Genomic DNA, 23,403 nt, shown 5'->3' with positions numbered 1-23,403 from the left:
CCGAGAGTAAACACTTCAATATATGGGCTAAAATCGTTCCGTTATAGTGCTGCACAATTATGGAATGAGCTGCCAAACCACATCAGACAGGAAACTTCTTTAATTCTATTTTTCAATGTAATACAGACCTGGGATCACCTGGAATGGCAGTTCATGCCAATGTAATGCATGCAATTAGTGCTTTATGATTTGAGCTTAGCTTGGCTTTTTTTGCTGCTTTTTATGCTAAATTAGTTTACTTTGATTTTATTATTTAACTACATGAACAGTATTATTTTATTTTGCTTATGTGCTTGACTGCTTGCTGTCATATGTCTTATTATATGTAAGTTTGTCTTAAAGATCCTTAATGTCCTTAATATGTGTGTTTGTTTGCATATGTAATTTTGTTTGTGTGTAATGTATTATAATGTCGCTTTTAAAAGCTCAGTAGAGCTTGTGTTACTTTGTTTGCAATGTATCGACAATAAATAAACCTATGATTTGATTTGATTTGAAATATTCTATTGATTGATTGATTGATTGTTGGTTGCTTAACGTCCAGTGGCAAATATTTCATGCATATTCAGGACGAAAACAAATTAACAATAAATACAATAGGTAGGTTCTGTAATAGGGGCGTCCGGGATTAAGGTCGGAGAAATTTAGGCTGCCACGGGAAATGAGGGTATATAGGATAGGGACAGAAATTTTGCCTTGCAACAGGTCACCTACGGACCCCTCATAGAGTTGTTGCAAGGGTTCTTAACGTGCAAAGAGCGTGGCACTCTCTTTACACGAGGCATCGGATTTAACGTCCCCATTCTGACCGGACGTGGCTGCAAATTTGTACATCCCGCACAGCCAAAACGGACGCCCACTTTAGCAAGGGTTTTACTGCCGGTCGGGGGAAGACCAATGGTGACCATACTTCTATTCCCCAGTCACCCTTTGGGGAGGAAATATTCTAAATTAGATCCCCGTGATTAGATCATATACTATATCAAAAACATGGTGTCACAACGCGTGATTTTGTGTTCTGTAGGCGTGCAGCTAAAGGACAAGATTAAATGATTTTGAATACACATCAATATCCATAGAACAAGATTATTGTTAGAATGACATTTCATGAGAACCACTCGATTACTCTTCGAGTCGCCACACTCTAAATGTTCATAACTCTCCCCTTTCTTGAAAGTTCTCATCTACATTATACATCGTCAGATCCTCAGATCGTTGAAACGCTAAGGGTCTCAGACCAACTGCCACATGTTTGAATGTGTATGAAGAAAAGCTAAACATTATGACATTGCATTTTGGACAACTATAAAGCCGTTTTTCTCAAAAAAAATGTCACTCAGGGGAACAAAAAATTGTGATTTGTGAAAACAGCAAAATCATAAACAACACCAAAGATGTTTCAGAACACTTTAACACATTTTTTTCGACAGTTGCAGACAAGATTGGTAGTGATGTGATATACGACCCACCAACTCATGCCAGTATCTTGCAAATAAAAGATCAAAACTGCACTAACACAAAATTTGATTTTCAGAAAACAACAACAGAAAAAGTAGCAAAAATTATTAACAAAATTAACATTTAAAAAGCTACTGGAGTAAAACAACAACAGAAAAAGTAGCAAAAATTATTAACAAAATTAACATTTAAAAAGCTACTGGAGTAGATGGCATACCAGCAAAAGTAGTGAAACATTGTAAACCAAAAATTGTGCCACAGTTAACAACACTTATAAATCTATCTGTAGAAACTTGAGTATTTTCTGATAGACTAAGCAGGCTCAAGTTACACCACTGCACAAGAAAAACAACCAACTAGACAAAGCCAATCATAGGCCTGTCAGCGTTCTACCAATTTTTTCTAAAATTTGTGAAAAGGTTTTTTAAATTCTACTTGGTGATTTTTTTGAAATTATTTTTCATCCCTATCTGTGTGCATTTAGACGTGACCATGGGTGTCAGACCACACTGTTACGACTGCTAGAAGATTGGCGTGCAGCATTAGACAAAAACCAGTATATAGCTGCTGTTTTAATGGACCTTTCAAAGGCTTTTGATTGCCTACCACATGAAATTCTGCTTGATAAATTATCAACATATGGTGTCTCTGCTCATTCTATTTCACTACTTAAATCTTATTTGACAAACAAGAAACAACAAATTAAAATAAATAGTATTCTAAGCAGTTGGGCTGACATTCATAAGGGGGTTCCTCAGGGTTCTATCCTGGGCCCTCTACTTTAATGTATTTATCAATGATATATTCTTATTTATAAAAAATGGAACTCTGTATAATTATGCAGATGACAATACTTTATTTTACTGTAGCCCTGATTATGATGTTTTGATTTCTACTTTGGAATCTGAATCACTCAAACTTATTGAGTGGTTCAAAATAAATAAAATGCAGGCAAACCCCGACAAATTTCAGGTCTTAGCAGTTGGGAAAAAGACATATAACAAAAATCCATCTATACGTATCCAAAGTGCTGATCTTTCGTGTGAGTCAACTGTCAAATTACTTGGCATTGACATAGATTATCAGCTAAATTTTGATATTCATATTGGTAAAATATGCAGGAAGGCATCTTAGCAACTAAATATTTTGAAACATTTGGGAGCTTATCTGAACAAGCTAAGTAAGCTTACTATTTTCCATACATTTATTTTGTCAAATTTCAATTTCTGCCCTTTGGCATAGCATTTTTGTACCGAGAAAAATTCAAAAAAATTAGAAAAAGTGCAAGAAAGAGCACTAAGGTTTGTGTACGAAGACCATTCAAGCTCATATCAACAGTTGCTTGAAAAGGCTTAGAGATGCCTTTACTGCATAAAAAGACAAAGATCAATGGCAATTGAAACTTTTGATATAGTCAATAAATTAGCACCTATCTGTTTACATGATTTATTAAATGTAAAAGATTGTAAATATTCTTTCAGATATAGTAATATACTGGATATACCACAAGTAAACACTACACAGTTTTGTAAGAAAAATTTTAAATTTGCAGCTGCTACTCTGTGGAACAGCTTACCTGACCATTTCAGGACTGAAAACAGTTTTTCTCATTTTAAGAGCCTTATACAGTCTTGGAATGGTTCAAAATGTTGTTGTTCTGCTTGTAGATAAGCTTTTTCATATTTTAGAAGTTGCTCTAACATGTTATTATGCCTTAAATTTTTGCATGTGTGCTATATTTTATTTGTGCTTCATTTTAGTTGTGCTTAAATTTTAGTTGTGCTTCAGCTTTGGCTTTAGATATGTATTTTAGTAGAGCTTTGCTTGCATGTATTTCAATATGCCTGTGCTGTTATATATCCTGTCTGCATGTTGTGTGTTTTAATGTTGTGTTTGTGTTACCTTATATTCGGTAAAAAGCTTGTAGAAGCTTATATTTGTATTGTTATATGTGAACCGAATCAAAATAAAACTTTCGTATTCGTATTCGTATTGACTAAGTATTGATCATTTATATACAGTACTGTTTCGTCCTTTAATATTTGGGTTCTTGTGTAATTTTAGATTCCCAGCTTACAAGTCCATGTGTCCACAGGTGCGATGTAGTGCTACAATTTTTACAGGGATAACCACAAATTTAAAATTTTTCTCTATACATCTTTACGGTTAAGATCAAGTATTTTCATGTTAATTATTACCATTATTAGATTTTTTATGTTTGTATTTTTGTCATGTATTTTATGACTCATAAACTTTAAAGTTCATAAAAATCACCATTTAAGGGTATTTCTAACAAAGAGATGGAAGGTACCAGGGAACATTCAAAGCTTATAAGATGAATAGAAGCTGACATTATTACGCCATTGCAAAAAATTAAAACAGCAAAAAGACGAAAAGACGAACAAATCCACCAAACAATCCATAGAAAACTCAGTACAAGACTGAGCAACATCAATCTCACCAAAAACCTGGGGTGCCGGACTCAAGTGCTCTTGAAGGGTAAGCAGTTCCTGATCCACATGTGGCGAAGAGGAATGGACTGAAAATTTTGATGAGTATATTATTCAAGAAATAATTCATGGGGGGCTTGAATTATCATGAATTTACCACGGGTTAGCCCTTCATGCTTAATATTTTATCTCCAGCAATAGTGAGGGGTAAAATATCACCATAAAATTAAAGGCCAACCTGTAGTAAAATCAGTATAAATTCAAGCTTTATGAATTATTTCTATTCTAAAAGGACAAAGACAACAATTCTTTTAGATTGAAGCACTCTAGGTGTATATGTAGGGAAATGTTTGCTGTTCGTGTAATTGAACACACTTTTAATATGGACGTAAAAGATGAAGAAATCTAAATTAGTGACATGATAACACTATTTACAATAACATACTAGGACAGCTGGGTTTAGTTGAAGTTAATTGATTACCTTGCTTTTATTTAAGAAAATGAGCTTTCAATAAATTCTTATCTTCGTTTGTTTATGTTTTCATGTTTTGACAACTTTCAGTTTCCATGACATTCATGCATTTGGCCGTAGAATGTTTATATTCTTACGTCGTCGTTTAATGACACCATTTAAACCATCTGACCTCGGATAACTTATTCATTCAAAGCAAACAACGTGGGAGTAAGATTTGAACAGCCCATACAATCCATGACGTTGACGGTCAGCTGACATATCAATATATTCATATTTTACCGTACAGATGTATACTCAAAGCATTTAAAGAACATCATATTAGAATAAGAGATATATACCAAAGACAAAATCATTAATTTTCTTTTGCTCCAAAGGAATTTAGAAGTCTTTTTTAGACATTGACTAGACATTTATTTTTAAGTACAGAATTGATAGGCAAAGTTGAAGATTGTAAAGAAAAGCTACAGGAACCTATATATTTTAGACTTGTAAATATTGGTGTTATAATTTCTAATATTATATTAAAAAGACTTTGTTCCAACAATTAACTTTCTAAAGTCTGAATCTCGCAAATGATACTGTTGTCACCTATGAAAATAAAACAATTGTAATTTGCAATCTGTATATAGTAAATACAACAAAAATCATTAACGTGATTAAATAGAGTTACTCCCCTTATATCATATTTTTAGGGGTAAATTCAGTAAAAAATCTCCCATTGACTGTAATGCTAATCTATGTCTTGAATTAAATTTATACCTGATTTACCTTTAGAAATTAGAAAATTTCATATATCATTCATGAAAGTACAAATGTAGCCCTATCATTTGCAACAATAAAAACATAGGGTCATGCGGCATTTTTGGGCATTCACATGGCCTTGTTTACAAACACTGTAGATTCGCACTTAATTCCTTCACTGACCCCCCATTACTTTTCAACCCTGTAGTAAAAAAATTTAGTACATTCAGCATTTATTTTTTATTTTTTTTCAACTCTAGTTTTTATCCATCTATCAAAAAATATTTATTACAAACATTATCTACCAATCAGAAGAGCACATGACTTCAGTTTTATACAGAAAGCTCTCCCCCAAATGGGCGGTCCCTGATGACGTATATTTATTTACTGAATTTACCCCTATAAGGGACTTTTTAGTAGCTTTTCCCTCTTTTTTTGTAATAATCATGTAATGTATCCAATTTTCAAGTTCCAGTTTCAATACAACATTCATAAATGCTGAACTTGTAAAGATAGAGGAAAATTTATACTACAGCCCATACTGCGGCCAATGTATATTTGGTATATAAAGTTGCATATTGACTGTTTGTAAAAGAATGGTGTAAAATACTATGCTTAATAAATATGAATTGTTTTCTGTGTTTGCTTTGACCAGTATTGCAAGTACATCTAGAAACTAAAGTCTTGATGTACTCTTAGTTATATTTTGCCTTATATGGAAGTTTTTGATTAAATACCCTGAAAAGACCACAAAAACACTTTTCAAAGGCTTTTTAAGCAGTTTCATACAAAAAAAAACAACAATTATGTTTCATTTTACTAAATTTGTGTTTTAATTACTTGTAAAGTTCACAAAATGTCATTGACAATCACTCTGCAGAAATTCCTGTTACCCCAACATCAGGATGGTTTCTTCGCCAAAACTAGACAGACAAAACTGAAGTAGAAAAAAGTGCCAAATATGAAAAAATAAGACTGGGTATGACCAAACTTTGCATTTGGAAGATTAAAGTAACAATTTAAAATATTTAAAAGCAATTATTTAACATAGTAATCCAATTACAAACATTTCAACACTAGTTTCATAGATGAAGGGCATGTAATCATAAAAAGTTATCTACAATTTTTTTTAAATAAAGAAACGCAATGCGTTATGTAAAAATAAATGAATATCTTCATGCCGTCAGATTATTCAAGTGTTAAAATACTTGAAAAGTGCTTATTTACAACTTGTTCTACAACTTAACATGGTGAAACACAGCTAAAAAAAATACACTGTCAAAGGGAGGTAATTCTGATTTTCCATATGATTTTACACATAATGAGGAGAAATATGTGCAAAATGTGTTGTAAAATGGGGGGAATATTTATGCCTTTCATTGATATCATAACTCTCAAGTGTAATTTCTATTGTTTCTTTCAATCTGGACACAAAAACTGATTTTTACCATATACCCCATGCTTCCTCTCACAGTACACTAAGTGCATCTTGGATAGCCGAGTTAAACATAGAAATTTGTGTAAAAAACAATTTCAAATGGTTCCAAAATGCTTCCATTACATTAATATACACAGGAAATAAGTTTTGTGATTATTGTGTGGCCTTGGACAAGTACAGTGACAGAATGCATATTTTCCTATAGGGGTAAATTCAGTAAAAAATCTCCCATTGACTGTAATGCTAATCTATGTCTTGAATTAAATTTATACCTGATTTACCTTTAGAAATTAGAAAATTTCATATATCATTCATGAAAGTACAAATGTAGCCCTATCATTTGCAACAATAAAAACATAGGGTCATGCGGCATTTTTGGGCATTCACATGGCCTTGTTTACAAACACTGTAGATTCGCACTTAATTCCTTCACTGACCCCCCATTACTTTTCAACCCTGTAGTAAAAAAATTTAGTACATTCAGCATTTATTTTTTATTTTTTTTCAACTCTAGTTTTTATCCATCTATCAAAAAATATTTATTACAAACATTATCTACCAATCAGAAGAGCACATGACTTCAGTTTTATACAGAAAGCTCTCCCCCAAATGGGCGGTCCCTGATGACGTATATTTATTTACTGAATTTACCCCTTTAAGACAGACCACTTTGTCTCTATCTTCTCACGTAGAAAAATGTTGTCAGTTTATCTATTTTGTAAGCTTGTTTAATACATCAATAGCACCAACAGAGGAAGAATTTTTTTACCGTTTAGGCCTTAAGATTAATAGTTAATGAAAACAATTATGTCAAAAATTTTCAGATTAGTTATCTCTAATATAATTTACGTCTTTTGCAGAAATACATAATTCAGTGTCTCAAATGTTTTTTTGACCAAGTGCTTTATTTCAAACCATATTTCTTTTGTCTGAGAAAGAACAATCCCAAAATAGGTATGTAATTTTCTTTCTGTACAGAAACTAAAGAATAAAATTGAGAATGGAAATGGGGAATGTGTCAATCAGACAACAACCCGACCAAAGAGCAGACAACAGCCGAAGGCCACCAATGGGTCTTCAACGCAGCAAGAAAATCCCGCAACTGGAGGTGGTCCTCAGCTGGCACCTAAATAAAATTGTGTACTAGTTCAATGAAAATGGACGTCACACTAAACTCCAAAACATATAAATGAACTAAAATTAAAAAACAATAGATATAAGAAGATGTGGTATGAGTGCCAATGAGACAACTCTCCATCCAAGTCAAATTTAATAAAAGTAAACCATTATAGGTCACAGTACGGTCTTCAACAAGGAGCCTTGGCTCACACAGAACAGTAAGCTATAAAGGGCCCCAAAAAATTACTAGTGTAAAACCATTTAAACGGGAAAACCAACGGTCTAATCTATATAAAAAACGAGAAACACTTATGAACCACATCAACAAACGACAACTACTGAACATCAGATTCCTGACTTAGGACTTTTAATGGTACCAAACCTTCACCCTTTTTCTGAAACAATAGTGTAACATCACAACATAGAAAGACACACTATAAAATATCAACTGAAATAGCTTAACTCAATCAAAGGACATATTAACACCATTGAACATACACTGAACAAATAAATTTGACCTATGACACAATGTAAATAGCCTAACAAAGGCCAAAGGCTCCTGACTTGGGACAGGGGCAAAAATGCAGCAGGGTTAAACATGTTTTGTTAAATCTGTTTCAGACAGTTTACACTTACATTCGTGTATTAACATGAATTTGTACATAAAATTCTAGACAGAATCATATACTGGAAATTAATGATTGATTGATTGTTGGTGTTTTAGGCCACTTTCAGCACTCTTTGCTATATCGTGGCAACTTTTTTTATTAGTGAAGGAAGCCGCAGTGCCCTGAGAGAGCCACAACTTTTGGCTGGAAAACTGGCAACCCTAGTCAATTAAGATCGGAGTTGAACGCACCTGCCATGTGCAAATAAACAGTAGACGAACTGCTTAAACCACTCGGCCACCAAGGCCCCGGAAGTTAATAAGATAATTTTTGTGCATTCAAAATGGTATGCTTTACTTTCTTTTTAAAATATGTCCTGTAATCTATCATTTGTCCAATTACATTTTGCTTTATAGCTGTTCTGCACAATAATACAAATCGTGTTAAAGAGAGTTTTTTTAGTTTTTATGCTCCTCAAAACTTTATGTATTTTGTATTTGGCTATTCTGGTCTCAACAGTTTTTTGGTTTTGACTTCTTTAAACTTCTGGTCTTGATTTAACCTGATGGAGGTACTGTAATTCCAGATGCTAAGGTGGCATGCTCTGAATTGAGTATTTCGCCTTCAATTAGCTCATTCAATAGGATCTTTTAGTGCATGAACTGCACTTTTGCCAACAGAAAATGTAATATGAAAAGCTTTGTTTCAATACAAGGACACAATCCAATATATATATGCACCTGAGTTTTGATTTAAGTCGAAAGTAGTGTATAAAAATTCATAGCTATTTGTATGAGACATTTTTTTCTTTATACATCTCTCAATTGTATAAAAAGATAAAAGAAAAAGTAACAACTTAAGGAACACCAAAATCTTGCGTATCAACGTAGGACGCATCAAATTAATATGCAGGAAATCTTTAAGCTATGTTGGTTGTAAAGTGATCATGTTTTTGTGGCAATATTTAAATTAATATTTTTCTCTTATTTGTAATGAATCAATAGAAAAAATTAAGTTATCTTAAAATATTTAGTGTAAAATACCAAGAGTATCAATTGTTCATACTGGGAAAATTTCTTTTGATTTTATAGGTTTTTCAAAATTAACCAATTTAGTATCAACATTAACAGAATGTTCATTTAGTGGAGGGACTCCATAACTTTCATACTTACTTGTGTAATGGGAGACAACTGACTTAATCAAAAGTCTTAACAGCAAAAATCTCCCTCCCTTCATCTTGCTTACAGAACCTACTGGTTGAATTTATTATCAATAGTTTCACTTGTTGAAATTTATGATACATGTATAATTGACACTGGATGTTAAGCAAGCAACAATCAGTCTATCAATCAATCAATCAATCAATAAAAGCTAAAATTACATCAGCAGTATTACACTTAAATCAATATTATAAAACTTTATATTATTTTAGATAAGTTCTATAGGTTATGAATTTTTCGATAAGAGAAATCAGAGTGGTCTTTCTTCTTATAAAAAATGATAGAAATGATTTGATTGAATTAGATTTCTAATGTATATATATATATCATTACAAATGTGAGATATCAAGAGTTCTCTAATAAGAATTACATATACAATGTATGTATACATCTTTCTTTAGCAGTTTCTAAAAACACCTGGATTGAGTCATTCTCCTTTTGTTTATTCAATGTTCATCAATTTCTAGCATGAAATTAACCTAGAAATGAAATACAAATATTTTAGCTGGTAGGTAATTTAATCTGCAGACATAATAATGTTATTGTTTTCTTTCTGTTTAAACTTATTAACTTGTAATTATAAAGAAGTGATGGTTGTCAATGTATACATATATTTACTTAACTTTGTGAGGAGTATCTAATTAATATCATATGAAAATTGAAGAATAGTTGTTAATTAAATTAAAAGATAACTTGTAAATTTACAGAACAGCTGAAACTCATCTGAAACAGATAAGAGAAATCAGCATCACAACAGGCTGTGAAATCTATTACAAAGATGAAATCTACATCAGAAACAAGTTTGAATGGAAGAAACTAGGATGTATTGTAATCAATTAAGGTAAGATTTAAATAGCTGTATGTTTCATGCAAATATTTCTTAAGTGTATATGTTTCTTTGAAATTCTGTGCAGTATACTATTAAACAGTAGCAACACATTATGTTTCATTGAATATTTTCTAAAATGCAAATAGAAGTCTCTTTGAACCCTGAATATAAATAGAACAGCAATGGATTATGAAGCATGAATCAGACATAGGAAATTTTAACAAAGTTCTTTTAAAAAATGGGAATATGGAAACAGATTGAGATCCAGTTGCCCTTTGTGGCATGAAAATGTTTTACATGTACTCCATGTACTCATTAAATTTTCATATTATTTTGATTTTGGCATAGTGTCAGAAAATACTATCAGCAGAAAGTTTTAGTTGTGATATAGTTGTTACTTTTACAAATTTTATTGACCAAAATATAGTTTTTCCACAGTAGTTTTTAGTGTCTGGATATTTTGCTAAGTATAGTTGCAGTGCAATGCAATTAGCATATGTACTCTTTGACAGTAGTATTAAATACATGTATGACATTTATTTTCAACACATTGACAGATATGACCATATGAGTTTGTCTGCATAGCATATAAAGAACTGAAAACATGACAAAACTAATATCATATGCTGTATCACGATCACCAAGGTCCATATAAATTAAGGATGTGGTTTGATTGCCAAATGAGACAACTATCCAATGGAGTCAATATGAGGTAGATTTAAGCAATTATAGGTTCCACATACAGCTGTCAATAACGTTTCTTTTACTTTCACTTATTTTCAAAACTGAGTTGTTATAAAATTGCAAAAGTATGCAATAAAGTTATTATAAACTGTATGTAATACAGAGTATATAATATGGGGACCCCAAGCATGACATACAGGTTATGTGTTATGAATATTCTATCATTCTACCACTGCATGGAGTGTAATATGATATTTCTCTTCTCAAGTCATCGCAGTTAACTTTTCAAATTTAAAAGATGAGGCTTGTCGAGCATTTTTAAAAATATTTGATTTTATCTGTCGAGAGTAATGCACACAAGATTGGTAAAGGAATTTGTTTTTCAAATGATTTTAGACAATATGCAAGTGTATAGGCAAACCTTTTTGTTCTTTTTCAATGATCTGCATAAAGATCTTCTTTTGACTACGAGTCATCTATGGGCTTTTTGTGATTTCAGGATAGAGAAATCAGAGGACATAGATAATTTGACATCACAATTGACCTTTGACCAATGAAGACGAACGACATGTTAATTAAGTATTATAAAATGTATAATTAAATTCAATTTTTTTAAACTAAGAATAACATAAAAACCATCTTGGTAAAGTCTTGGTAGCATGCTCACCTCCAGTGCAGGAGCTCATGGCTTTGATCTGGCAAACTTGAAAATTTGTATTTGTTTCTTTTCCACTATGCAAACAGCATATATATATAGAAGTAAGAGCAAAGACTGGTTGGTTGGAGTCAGAATAATGTGTATGGGCATTGTGATATGTCTTTTTGCAGACAGTAACCTAGTACTAGCTCAACCTGCCTGTCTAGTACGCAGTACAAAGCAGGTTCTATATTCAGATCACATCATGATATTCTTGTCCTGAATATGCATTTAATTTGCCACTGGACATTAAATAGCCATCCATCTCATTAAAATATCAATATTTACAGTAGCTTGCGGTTATTTATAGTTATATATCCAAATGATATACCAAGCAATAACATCAAGACATGAAATCAAATGAATCTACAGATCTGTGCACACAATTTATCAATTTGAAAGTAACTTTAAATGTATTTGTAAAAAAGATGCAAGAGATCAATCAGCAATGTGTCTTATCATATTCCAGACAACCAGACTACCCTGATGTACAGAAGTGTTTATACTTGTTAGATGATTAGGTGATATACTGTGTATTGATGCAATTAGCAAAGATTGACCTGATAACTTACTGTAATGTTTTATTGCTCCACATACATTACACAGATGTACAAGCACAAAAATAGCAAGCATGTTGAAATAAAAATATGTTTTAAAAAGGAAATATGATAACAGTTCAAAGGAAATGTTATGAAAGTGCAGAAAAATAATAAGATATTAGATGAAAGTAGTTTTAGGAGGAGATGATAAAATTTGATGTATACCTTTTCTTCAGGTTTGCTTTCATTTTGTTTATAATTTTGATATTCACAAAAAATATTTTTAAATTTTTTAATAACAGCATGAAATGTCACATCCAAACATTTAAAAGAGAGATAATTCTAATGAACAACCACATTGCATAACAAAAGTTGTCTCCCTTATTTGAATTTCTTATAAGCTGCTTAAAGCTATAAATCATATGTCCATTGATGGGATTAAATATTTTTATCCTGTGTGGAATTTGTTCAGTATGTTGACATAAGAATAAGAAATTTCTAATCCCATAAAAATAAATAGACAAAATGACATATTACATTTAAAACACTGAAGAAAATGAGAATACAATGATTCTTTTAGGTCATTTTTAAAATTCACTACAAAAACAAACATCCCTTATACTTTTGTTTATTAGCATCAATACATTAAAGTTTATTGAGAGTGGCAAGAATTTTATTATAATCACTTGAATAAAACGGAACCATACATTTGAATTTAACATTGATGTGAATTATAGTTTATTTACCTGGAGGCTTTAAACACTACCTGTCATTTATTTCAGGTAACCATCACAGGTGGACAATATAACACAACAATGGATTTATGATATTTGTTTGTTAGTTGACCTACAAGTGTATTCTGTTGGCCCTAAGTAAATATATTTGAATTGTATGATGGAGTACTATATCTCATAGAACAGAGGAATACTGTCATGCAGGTAAGTTTTAAATATTGATCATGAAATTTAGTGGTGCTGATTTTCTTATTAATACAATTTGTAAGCACAGAAAAAGTAAGTCTTGGTGCTGAAGTGCATTTGCAGTTTAAGGTCATGATATTTTTTTACAGCCCTTAAGGCCAGTTTTTGGAAATGGCTGAAAAGCATCCGCTACCTAAAATATCATTCAAATGGTTGTTAACCAATTAGCAGTTAAATTTTCAAATTTTTTGCCAATGGAGAAAGATGGGGTAGATTAATTCATATAAACAGCCCACTAGAAATATAGTGTTTTGGGCTTGATTTGAAATAACAAGTTAAAAAAAGAAAATTGTATGTAAAATAAGATAGAATGGAAATTAAAGAAAGGATATGGTATGTCATCATACATTCATAAACCCGCTGCATTTGTTTGCACCTGTTCTAAGTCAGGAATTTGATGTTCAGTAGTTGTTGTTTGTTGATGTGGTTCATAAGTGTTTCTCGTTTCTCGTTTTTTATATAGATTAGACTGTTGGTTTTCCCGTTTGAATGGTTTTACATTAGTATTTTTGGGGCCCTTTATAGCTTGCTGTGCGGTGTGAGCCAATTAAGGCTCCATGTTGAAGACCTATAATGGTTTACTTTTATTAATTGTTACTTGGATGGAGAGTTGTCTCATTGGCACTCATACCATATCTTCTTAAATCTATGACAGATAATCAATAGATAACTTGTAGCATTTTCCTCTATAATACTTTGACCCTTTAATACAGATGTCTTAAACTTTGATGCGAATATATGGAGAACCTTCCTTTAAATGGTCAAATGGAATATATTCAAATCTACGAGATTTAAATTGAATTAAAATCTTATGTTAACCATTGAGCTATGAACAAGTCTAAATACCAACAAAATGATAACTTTATTAATGCAAACAAGCAAAGCACTGACACATATAGTACCGAATAAAAATAAACAGATCACAGATAAAATATAGATATACACTATACATTATGCAATACAAAAATATATATCTACAGAAACCGATTTGAGGACTTGTTTTCTCAGTTCTTATGACTGCTTGATGAAAACCATGACTGACAGAGTTTTATATTTTTGGGATATTATCTTGGTCCTCACTGGTATTATAGATGTTTACAAAGTAAAAAGAAATGATTTTCATCATCTAAAAATTATACTACCTGTACATTGCTTGGTATGTACAAGGTTGTACCTTTTCATATAGAACAAAGAGGCTGAACTAACAAAATTTGAAATATGATATATATCTATAAATTTGAGACATTTTGATTATATATGCTTTATTTTAAGCAAAGTTTTAATGAAAGACTACAGTAGGAGTTTTGCTCATTTTTGAAGGCCGTGCAGAGACCGATAGTTGCTTTTTGACTTCGGTGATATATGTCTCATTATCTCCTTATTTTTATATTGACAAAACATTAGCAATCTTTAGCCTTTACTTTCACATATATTATTTTCCCTTTACCAGCATATAAATTTGATTTAGGAATCTCACATAATAATCTTAGAATTATTGAAAGGTTTACAGAATAAATGACCATGTACTAGCTAAGACCCACAGAACTTTTATTAACCAAAATAACATCTCTGTTTTAATAATTTTTTGGGGCATATTTGGAATGTTTTGCACTTCAATCATTTGTATGCAGAAAAATGCAGTTATCAGATAAAATTGAGGTGTAGTAAGTCTTCTCATAAAGTATAAAGAGAAAAAGACACATCTGTTTTTCATCAGTGAAGATAAAGGCATATGAATTTCAAACAATGTCTACAACAAAATTAGATATGAAATTCCAGTCCATATTTGAAATATGAATACCAGTGCACTTTTGCATTTATTTTTGCAAGTGACATTAGTAAGTTTCAAACCCCTATCATACTGATGATAAGCCTATACATACTATTGATAAACAATAGTCAGTTTTGCCAACGATGCTCCTACAACCTTAACAGTCCTTTAGCAAGTCTAGCTCCTTTCACCTTTACAGTCCTATAGCAAGTCCAGCTCCTACGACCTTAACAGTCCTTTAGCAAGTCCAGCTCCTACGACCTTAACAGTCCTTTAGCAAGTCCAGCTCCTACGACCTTAACAGTCCTTTAGCAAGTCCAGCTCCTACGACCTTAACAGTCCTTTAGCAAGTCCACTTCCTATCACCTTAACAGTCATTATTTTCATATGATGAAGACATAATCTTTCAGTCAGTTTAATTGAGGTCTGGAGCTGGCATGTCAGTAACTGCTAGTAGTCTGTTGTTGTTTATGTATCATTGTCATTTTGCTTAGTTTCTTTTGTTTCCTATTTTGACATCGGACTTGAACTTCTTTTAAACTGAGTTTTACTGTGCGTATTGCTGTGTGTTTGTTTATTCTACTTTGGCTAGAGGTATAGGGGGAGGGTTAAGATCTCACAAAACATGTTTAACACCACCGCATTTTTGCACCTGTCCCAAGTCAGGAGCCTTTGGCCTTTGTTAGTCTTGTATGATTTTTAATTTTAGTTCATTTATATGTTTAGGAGTATAGTGTGACGTCCATTTTCACTGAACAAGTACACATTTTTGTTTAGGGGCCAGCTGAAGCCCGCCTCCGGGTGCGGGATTTCCTCACTGTGTTGAAGACCCATTAGTAGCCTTCGGCTGTTTTGTGCTCTTTGGTCAGGTTGTTGTCTTTTTGACACATTCCCCATTTCCATTCTCAATTTTATTTAATAAACATCTAGAGTAAACTTATTTTTATTCTCTCTCTTTCACTTATTTAACCAGTGTTTTGAAGCTTTAGATCGAGCTTTGGATGTTTGAGATATATATTTTTCATATGTGCTTTATGCTATTCATGTTTGTGTCACATAACAAAAGTCTGCACATTTGCATAGACATCTGTAAGATGAATTTATACCTTTAATTTAGTTGTTTACAAACATTCTCATCATATTAAGTAATTGTTGGTTCACGGGAATCTGATGATACTGAGATCTTCTTTCACACATTAATACATGTAACGTACAATACAAACCACGTAGGTTAAATCTAAGGGCAATGGTATAAAATTTTCAAAGAGTAATAATTCAACTTTTTTCCTATGACCCATTGTATTATTACGTGTAAACCTGACTAGAATTACACATAAGTATACCCTTTAATATCATGTTTGTGACATTAATTTGAATATAAGTATATAGTTTGGTGGGGAAAATTATGTATGTTTGATGAAAATTAGTATGTGTGAATTGTTATAATTGTTGAATTGATGTCCCAGCCTTCAATTTGTTCCACGTTGACATAATTTAACTTTTATTTTATTTTTTGTGACACTTTGACACCTGGGGTGAAATAAGATATATTTTTTGTAGATTTTTAATGCCTCTTTAGTACTCAATTTTAATAAATAGTCTTTTTAATAATAGATAGATATTTTTGGACCAATCACATGTTTGTGTTTGTTGACAAGAAATAGGACAACGTTTACTAAAATCACGTCTGATAACAATAGTACCAATATATCCCTGTATCTTATTCATCAGACAGCCCACACCAAATTGATTTATAAAGTAAGCATAGGATAGTATAGGTAAACAGTTCTCTTATTTTTTTTTCCTTTTTGGAATCATTTTTAAAAAGAATGGGTACAAATATATGACATGTTATTTTTGTGTGTTTGGAAAAGTTGACTATTTGATTGTTATAAAATCGTAAGACCTGATAAGAGGAGGTCTTTTGTGAGAGGTTTAGCTAGCTATAAAACCAGTTTTAATCCACCATTTTCAACATAAGGAAATGTCTGTACCAAGTCAGGAATATGACAGTTGTTTTCCATTTGTTTGGTGTGTTCGAACTTTGATTTTGCCATTTAATGAAGGACTTTCCGTTTTGAATTTTCCTTGGAGTTCGGTATTTTGTTATTTTACTTTTTGCAGTCACTCACCTGAGAGAGTAGATCAAACCAGTGACAGTTAGGACATGTTTGTATTTACAGTACTTGTGTTTTGGCTCTTTTCTTACTTTTTTTTTATTTGGGTCATCTTTCAAACATTTTTCAAGTCCGGATTGATTTTATACTGGAACACATAGATGTCCATGTATTTCCTCTTGAATACATTTAGGCATTCATAATGAATTGAATTAATTTATTTTCCACTGTTTTTTTTATAATTATGAAAAAGAAAGTCAGAATTTAGGCCTTTTTCTACTGCACCTTATGAGTTTATTTTTATATTAAGATAATTTCTGTCTATAGCAATTTCTCATATTTTTCTTAGCCTCCCTCTTGGGAGAATTTTATCACACATAGATATCTCCCTGTGATAATGACTAGATACAAGGGTGATAATTGGTAAACAACAAAAACAGTGTTATAAATGATTATTGTTACATCCTAAGCATGTAATTACTGCATGCTGTATCAAGGGGGTAATGTCATTCATAAACAGTAATTACTAGTTGTATGAGACACTCTGTTGTAAAGACATAATATTTTCAAAATTTTTACAGAAACTTCAACCAACTAGAGTGGAAAAATAAGTTTGTTTTGAAAACTTGAAGTTAAGACTTAGGTTTAGTTTATTTTCAAATCATATAAGGTGCAGTCCAATTTGAAACTCAAAATTTTAAATTCTTGGATAAGGGGGTTTTAAAAAATACATAAGAAGGTGGTTGAAGTGAGCTCAGGGTTGTTAGGGCTGAGAACTGACACCTGGTTAAGTTTAATGTTCTATACTTGCTGTCCCCAATGTTTGATCAAATATGACATAAGTAGATGTGGCATCATTGCCAACTAGACTAGACAAGAAGATGTTTACAGGTTAAAATTCTATCTGTTATTCAAACTGGAACCATATAGATAAAAGGAGGTATGGGATATACATCAATTAGACAGCAACCCAGTGACAGAAAAAAAACAAAGATAACCAGAGATTAGCATATGGTTTTCAACAATTGATATTATTTCTTTCATTACTACCAAAGGCATGTGCAGAAAACAAAAAGTGAAACAACTAAGACCTGATAATTATCAACAGAATGAAACAGAATATATATCAGATATACTACAACTGGACCACACACTGATTATACTTATATTACTAATGACTTTCATGTGATTAAATTTCTATACTGCTGTGAAAAAGAATATCAATTTACTGAATGAGATTCTTTTAGAACTTAAAACTTTTTTAAAAATCTGAAAAAGATGTATTTCCGTAGTATTTTGTACTCTGTTTTTAACCCTATTTTCGTTCACTTTATCACTTTGACATTTATATGTGAAAAGTTACAGAAGAGAAAAAAAAAATCAATGTTTGGATATGCTGCACTTGTTTTGCTTGAAAAGGATGTAAGTTATGGATACAAATTATTAATAAATTATTGACAAGTTTTAATTAGGACAAGCAGGGATGTTGATTTCCATGTCTCGTTAGCAATAATTGTTGCAGTTGTGTCAAAATTGATTTTTGAAAAGTAGATGATATTAATTTCAATATGAATCAATACTATGCTGTAATTTTTAACAATAGGAAATATGATGTAGCTTAAAAGCATGCTGATATGAAAGGCAGAAATTAATTAGTTAACCTGTTGAAAATGACAGATGCCTGAGTTTAAGAGAGGGGAACTGTGAAATTAGAAATTAAGTCTGAAAGTTAAAACATTGTCATCTTTCAACAGATTTGAAGGATGTATGATGATAGAATCTAACACATTTTACAACCTGCAAAATTAACAACAAATACAGTATTTATTGTTTAACATTTAGCTACAAATTACAATAAAAAGGGTTCGACACTACTAATACAGCAATCAGAAAATGGTTGTTTTACTTTGAATGTTATTTTGTCAACTGGAAATATATAATCTAGGCCCAAATGTGCAATTTGTGTATCACCTCACATTTATAACCAGTAATGGCCATTAACATTATTGCTAATAGTTTGCTTTGTATCACTACACTTAACCTCTTTAGTTTTTGGGGACATTTATTCCAACAGACATACTCATGCTTTACATTCACAACCTGTAAAAATACTATTTAATCAAGCATATAATGAACTAGTAAAGTCAGAACAATTGCTTTGAACATTTACTTTTTTCAACCAGTAAAAATTAGATTTTTTATCCTACAATCAGCCATTTTACTATACAAATAAAGGTTTACAAATAAAACTAATGCAGTATTCATATAGAAAAAAAAGTATCACCTCCTTGAAAGTATCTAAATATATGATATACTTTGAATGATTGTTAACTTCCAATTTTGTATGTTTGTCATTTGTATGTCATGTATGTCTTGGTAACAATCCATTATTTGGATTTTACACCAATAAATTATTTGATTTGATTTGATTTGATTTATAGTATATATATATATATACAACTTCAGATTCATAGATCTTAAAAGTATTTCCTATAAATTTCATTGTGGTTAGTCTATCTTTTACAATGTACAGTTAAAGCTGACTGTAAGAATTACCTGTTATATTTTTTAGACAGCTCTGCAGGATGGCATTTTAAATTCTTTTGATACTTTTGAAACATGAAATTTGAACCGTCTGCAGAAGAGCTAATACCTTTAGATGTCTATGTCTTGTAGGAAAAAAATGATATTTTTTTGCTTGAACCTTGAAGTTAGCACTGTTTGGTGGTTATATTTCTATGATATGTTTACTGATTGTGTCAAGGTTGAAATGAGGAGAAAGCTAACTGTATGGTGCACTATATTGACCATGTCAGAGTTAACATAATACATCTGTTGGGTGTTCTGCTGTGCTGACATTGGTGTTGGTATTTAGATATTTTATGGTAATTAGCCTTGAGATAACAATCAATAATTCTTTGTTGTATCTTATCTGTCTAAGGTCAAGAGTGCATTGCTGTCTATAGTAAGGTTCCATTGATATGTATAGGGATTGTAAAATATCTGTTTCAAGGAATTCCCCTTATAATTACAGTTTTGCTTAAACTCCTATGTGGACTTAAATTACCTGTTGTTAATTAAATGTGCTGAGTTTTGCTATGATAATTTTGGTTTATTTGTAGCAGAAGTAATTACTAAAGTTCAAGGTATAATATAGTTATCATACTTTCAACAGGAATTTGTGCTCAAATTAAAATTTTTACATTAATTTTGTAATGTCTAAGTGTGCATAGATGTATCTTTCTTCTGTAGACAAGACATAAAAAAAGATATGAAATAAACAAAGCAGGGAAATTATAACTTAATGGAAGGGTAGTATGTGTTCTATGGTATACTAAATATTTTCTTATCCCAGGCAGATAACCTAGCTGTATTTGGCACAACTTTTTGGAATATTGGGTCATCAATGCTCTTCCTTTTTAGGCCTGGCACCTTTGATAACTATTAGCTTATCGTAATGTTCTATTGTATTGTTTATTTGTGTGTTTCTCTGTCCTGTATGTTCTTCCATTTATTTGTATAATTGTAGTCTTGTCATGTAATGTTGTCATTTTAGTGTTATATTTAACATTGCCATTAAAGAGGGAGGTTTGGCTAGCCACAAAACCAGGTTCAACCCACCATTTTTTCTTAAAATTTGTCCTGTACCAAGTAAGGAAAATGGCTATTGTTATCTTAAAGATCATTTCTGTGTGTGTTGCATTTTAGTGTTTCTGTTGTGTCTTTGTTCTCCTCTTATATTTGATGTGTTTCCCTCAGTTTTAGTTTGTAACCCGGATTTGTTTTTTCTCAATCGATTTATGAATTTCGAACAGCGGTATACTACTGTTGCCTTTATATAGCATAGAAAGGTTATAGATCTATGGGTATAGATATCTAGAAATCTTTAAAATGATCCTGTTTTAAGTGAGAAGCATTAGTTAACAATGCTGTAAGATTTGGGTTGCGGACCATCTCATGATCTGGGTATGCTGTACAAATAAAAGTAATATTTATAAACCATTATAGAGACACTTGTTGTAGATTGATATAGAAAAGAGAATAAATAAAGGAGGATGTGTATTGCTTTTGGAAGTGTGACAGTACTAATACAGCAAAACTAAGTGCTTGATGAATCTGGTAGATCAAGAGGGGGTTCCTAGAACACCCTCATTCTTCAAAAAGGATGAATCACATAAAAATGCTATGAAAATTTGGCTGTAAACCATCATTTTTCAACATGAAACTCTAGCTTAAAAATTTTGGATCCAGTCACCTGGGGACTTAAAATTTAATATTGGCCACTGGACATTAGATCAAGGCTTTTTTTCATTTGATCTTTGAACCCCTTTTATGTTACCTATTACCTATTCCATCAATAGAGGAGGGGTTCAAAAGAAGTATTTTATTACATCTGCTATTAGAATCTTTCAATATTTCAATAGACTTGAGCCCTTGTTAATCTATATAGACCTCATTAATATTAATTATGATGATAAGGACTAATGTTTAAATGGGATAATTAAAGGATCATACATTATAAAACTTTGTGTTTAGTTATATAATGTAGAAGACTTAGGTATATTGGGTATGTTGTGAAATTTTGCTTTTTAGTCCCCTACTGACGAAGTCGAAGGGGACTTTAGGTTTGCACTCCGTCCATCTGTCTGTCCATCCGTCAGTCCGGCAAATCAGTTTTCCACACTTTTTTTCTTCGTGCTTGAAGATATTGATTTGATATTTGGTGTATTGTTTAATCATGACAGTTACAGATCAAGTTCGAATTTTGTTCTGGTCTGACGATTTTGTGCAGAATTATGGTCCTTGAACTTAGAAAATTCACTCAAATGATAGTTTTCCGCCCTTTTTTTTGTCATGCTTGAAGATATTGATTTGATGATTGATATATAGTTTTATCATGACAAGTTACAGATCAAGTTCTAATTTTGTTCAGGTCTAATGATTTAGTGCAGAGTTATGGTCTTTGGACTTAGAAAATTCACTCAAATAATCAGTTTTCCTCACTTTTTTTCGTCATGCTTGAAGATATTGATTTGATAATTAGTATATAGTTTTATCATGACAAGTTACTGATCAAGTTTGATTTTGTTCAGGTCTAATGATTTTGTGCAGAGTTATGGTCCGTGGACTTAGAAAATTCACTCAAATAAATCAATTTTCCTCATTATTTTTCGTCATGCTTGAAGATATTGACTTGATATTTATTATATAATTTACACCATGACAAGTTATAGATCAAGTTAGCATTTTGTTCCAGTACAATGAATTTTTAACTGGTAGGGGGCTATGTATTGCCAGGCAATACTCACAGAATGCTTGTTTTAACTTGATATTTTCAATAAATTTATTGTTGTTTGAAGCTTTATATAAATCATTAGCTCATTAGTCAGTGCTTTAATACTGACATGGTTTGTAACATACCTTTCTAAGATTCTCTTTTTATACATTTAGAAATGATTAAGGTATCTAAATATCCTACTCCCAGAGGCAAAGGTTACCTTAGTCATATAGCTCCTCACTTTTTCCGGTATTAATACACCCTTGGCTTTCAAATTTGTTGGTTTGATGATGACGTTAAGTGATAAAGTTAAATTCAGAGAAGCACTTTGGACAAACCAAATTTATAAAGAGTTATTTTCATTAGTTAAATTGTATCAACTGTAAACTTATATTCTGTATGTCTTATATAAGAATAAAAAGATGTGGTATAATTGCCTGTCTTATATAAGAATAAAAAGATGTGGTATAATTGCCAATGAGACAACTCTCCACCAGAGACCAAATGACATCGATGTTAACAACTATATGTCACCGTAAGGCCTTCAACAATGAGCAAAATCCATACTGCATAGTCAGCTACGAAAGGCCCCGAAATGACAAATGTAAAACAATTCAAACGAGAAAACTAACGGCCTGATTTATGTACAAAATAATGAATGAAAAACGGATATGGTATACAGCAACAAAAGACAACCAATGAATTACAGGCTCCTGACTTGGGACAGGCACGTACAGAATGTCGCGTGGTTGAACTAGTTTGAAGGAACCAACCCTTTCCCTAACCTGGGACAGTGTTGTAACAGTACAACATAAGAACAAACTATAAAAAATATTTGAAAATGGCTTAACTCATCACATCGATATAAAGCAGAAATACATCTAACAAAAACACAGACCTGACATGGCAGGGTACTTATACATCCCAACAACAAATAAGACACTAAGTACAGCTATTCAATTTTATTCTGACATATATGCAACCCACCTTCAACCTAGA

At 31.7% G+C, this 23,403-nt stretch overlaps 1 protein-coding gene across 2 annotated transcripts in view; it reads left to right on the top strand.

The window, feature by feature from the left end:
- The first annotated feature begins 10,237 nt into the window (after positions 1-10,237).
- Positions 10,238-23,403, top strand: part of LOC127720114 (uncharacterized) — a 57,035-nt gene continuing 43,869 nt past the window's right edge. The window contains exons 1-2 of one of the 2 annotated variants that reach the window (XM_052226529.1): positions 10,238-10,350; positions 13,041-13,196. The gene's annotated coding sequence lies outside the window, so the exon portion shown is untranslated. Of the gene's footprint in view, positions 10,351-12,963; positions 13,197-23,403 lie in introns of those variants that run through there. The other variant, XM_052226528.1, reaches the window with a different exon arrangement.

The sequence above is a fragment of the Mytilus californianus genome, unplaced genomic scaffold, assembly GCF_021869535.1.
Source record: "Mytilus californianus isolate M0D057914Y unplaced genomic scaffold, xbMytCali1.0.p SCAF_11, whole genome shotgun sequence".
Taxonomy (NCBI): Eukaryota; Metazoa; Mollusca; class Bivalvia; order Mytilida; family Mytilidae; genus Mytilus; species Mytilus californianus.
This window is presented reverse-complemented; position numbering and strand designations above follow the sequence as displayed.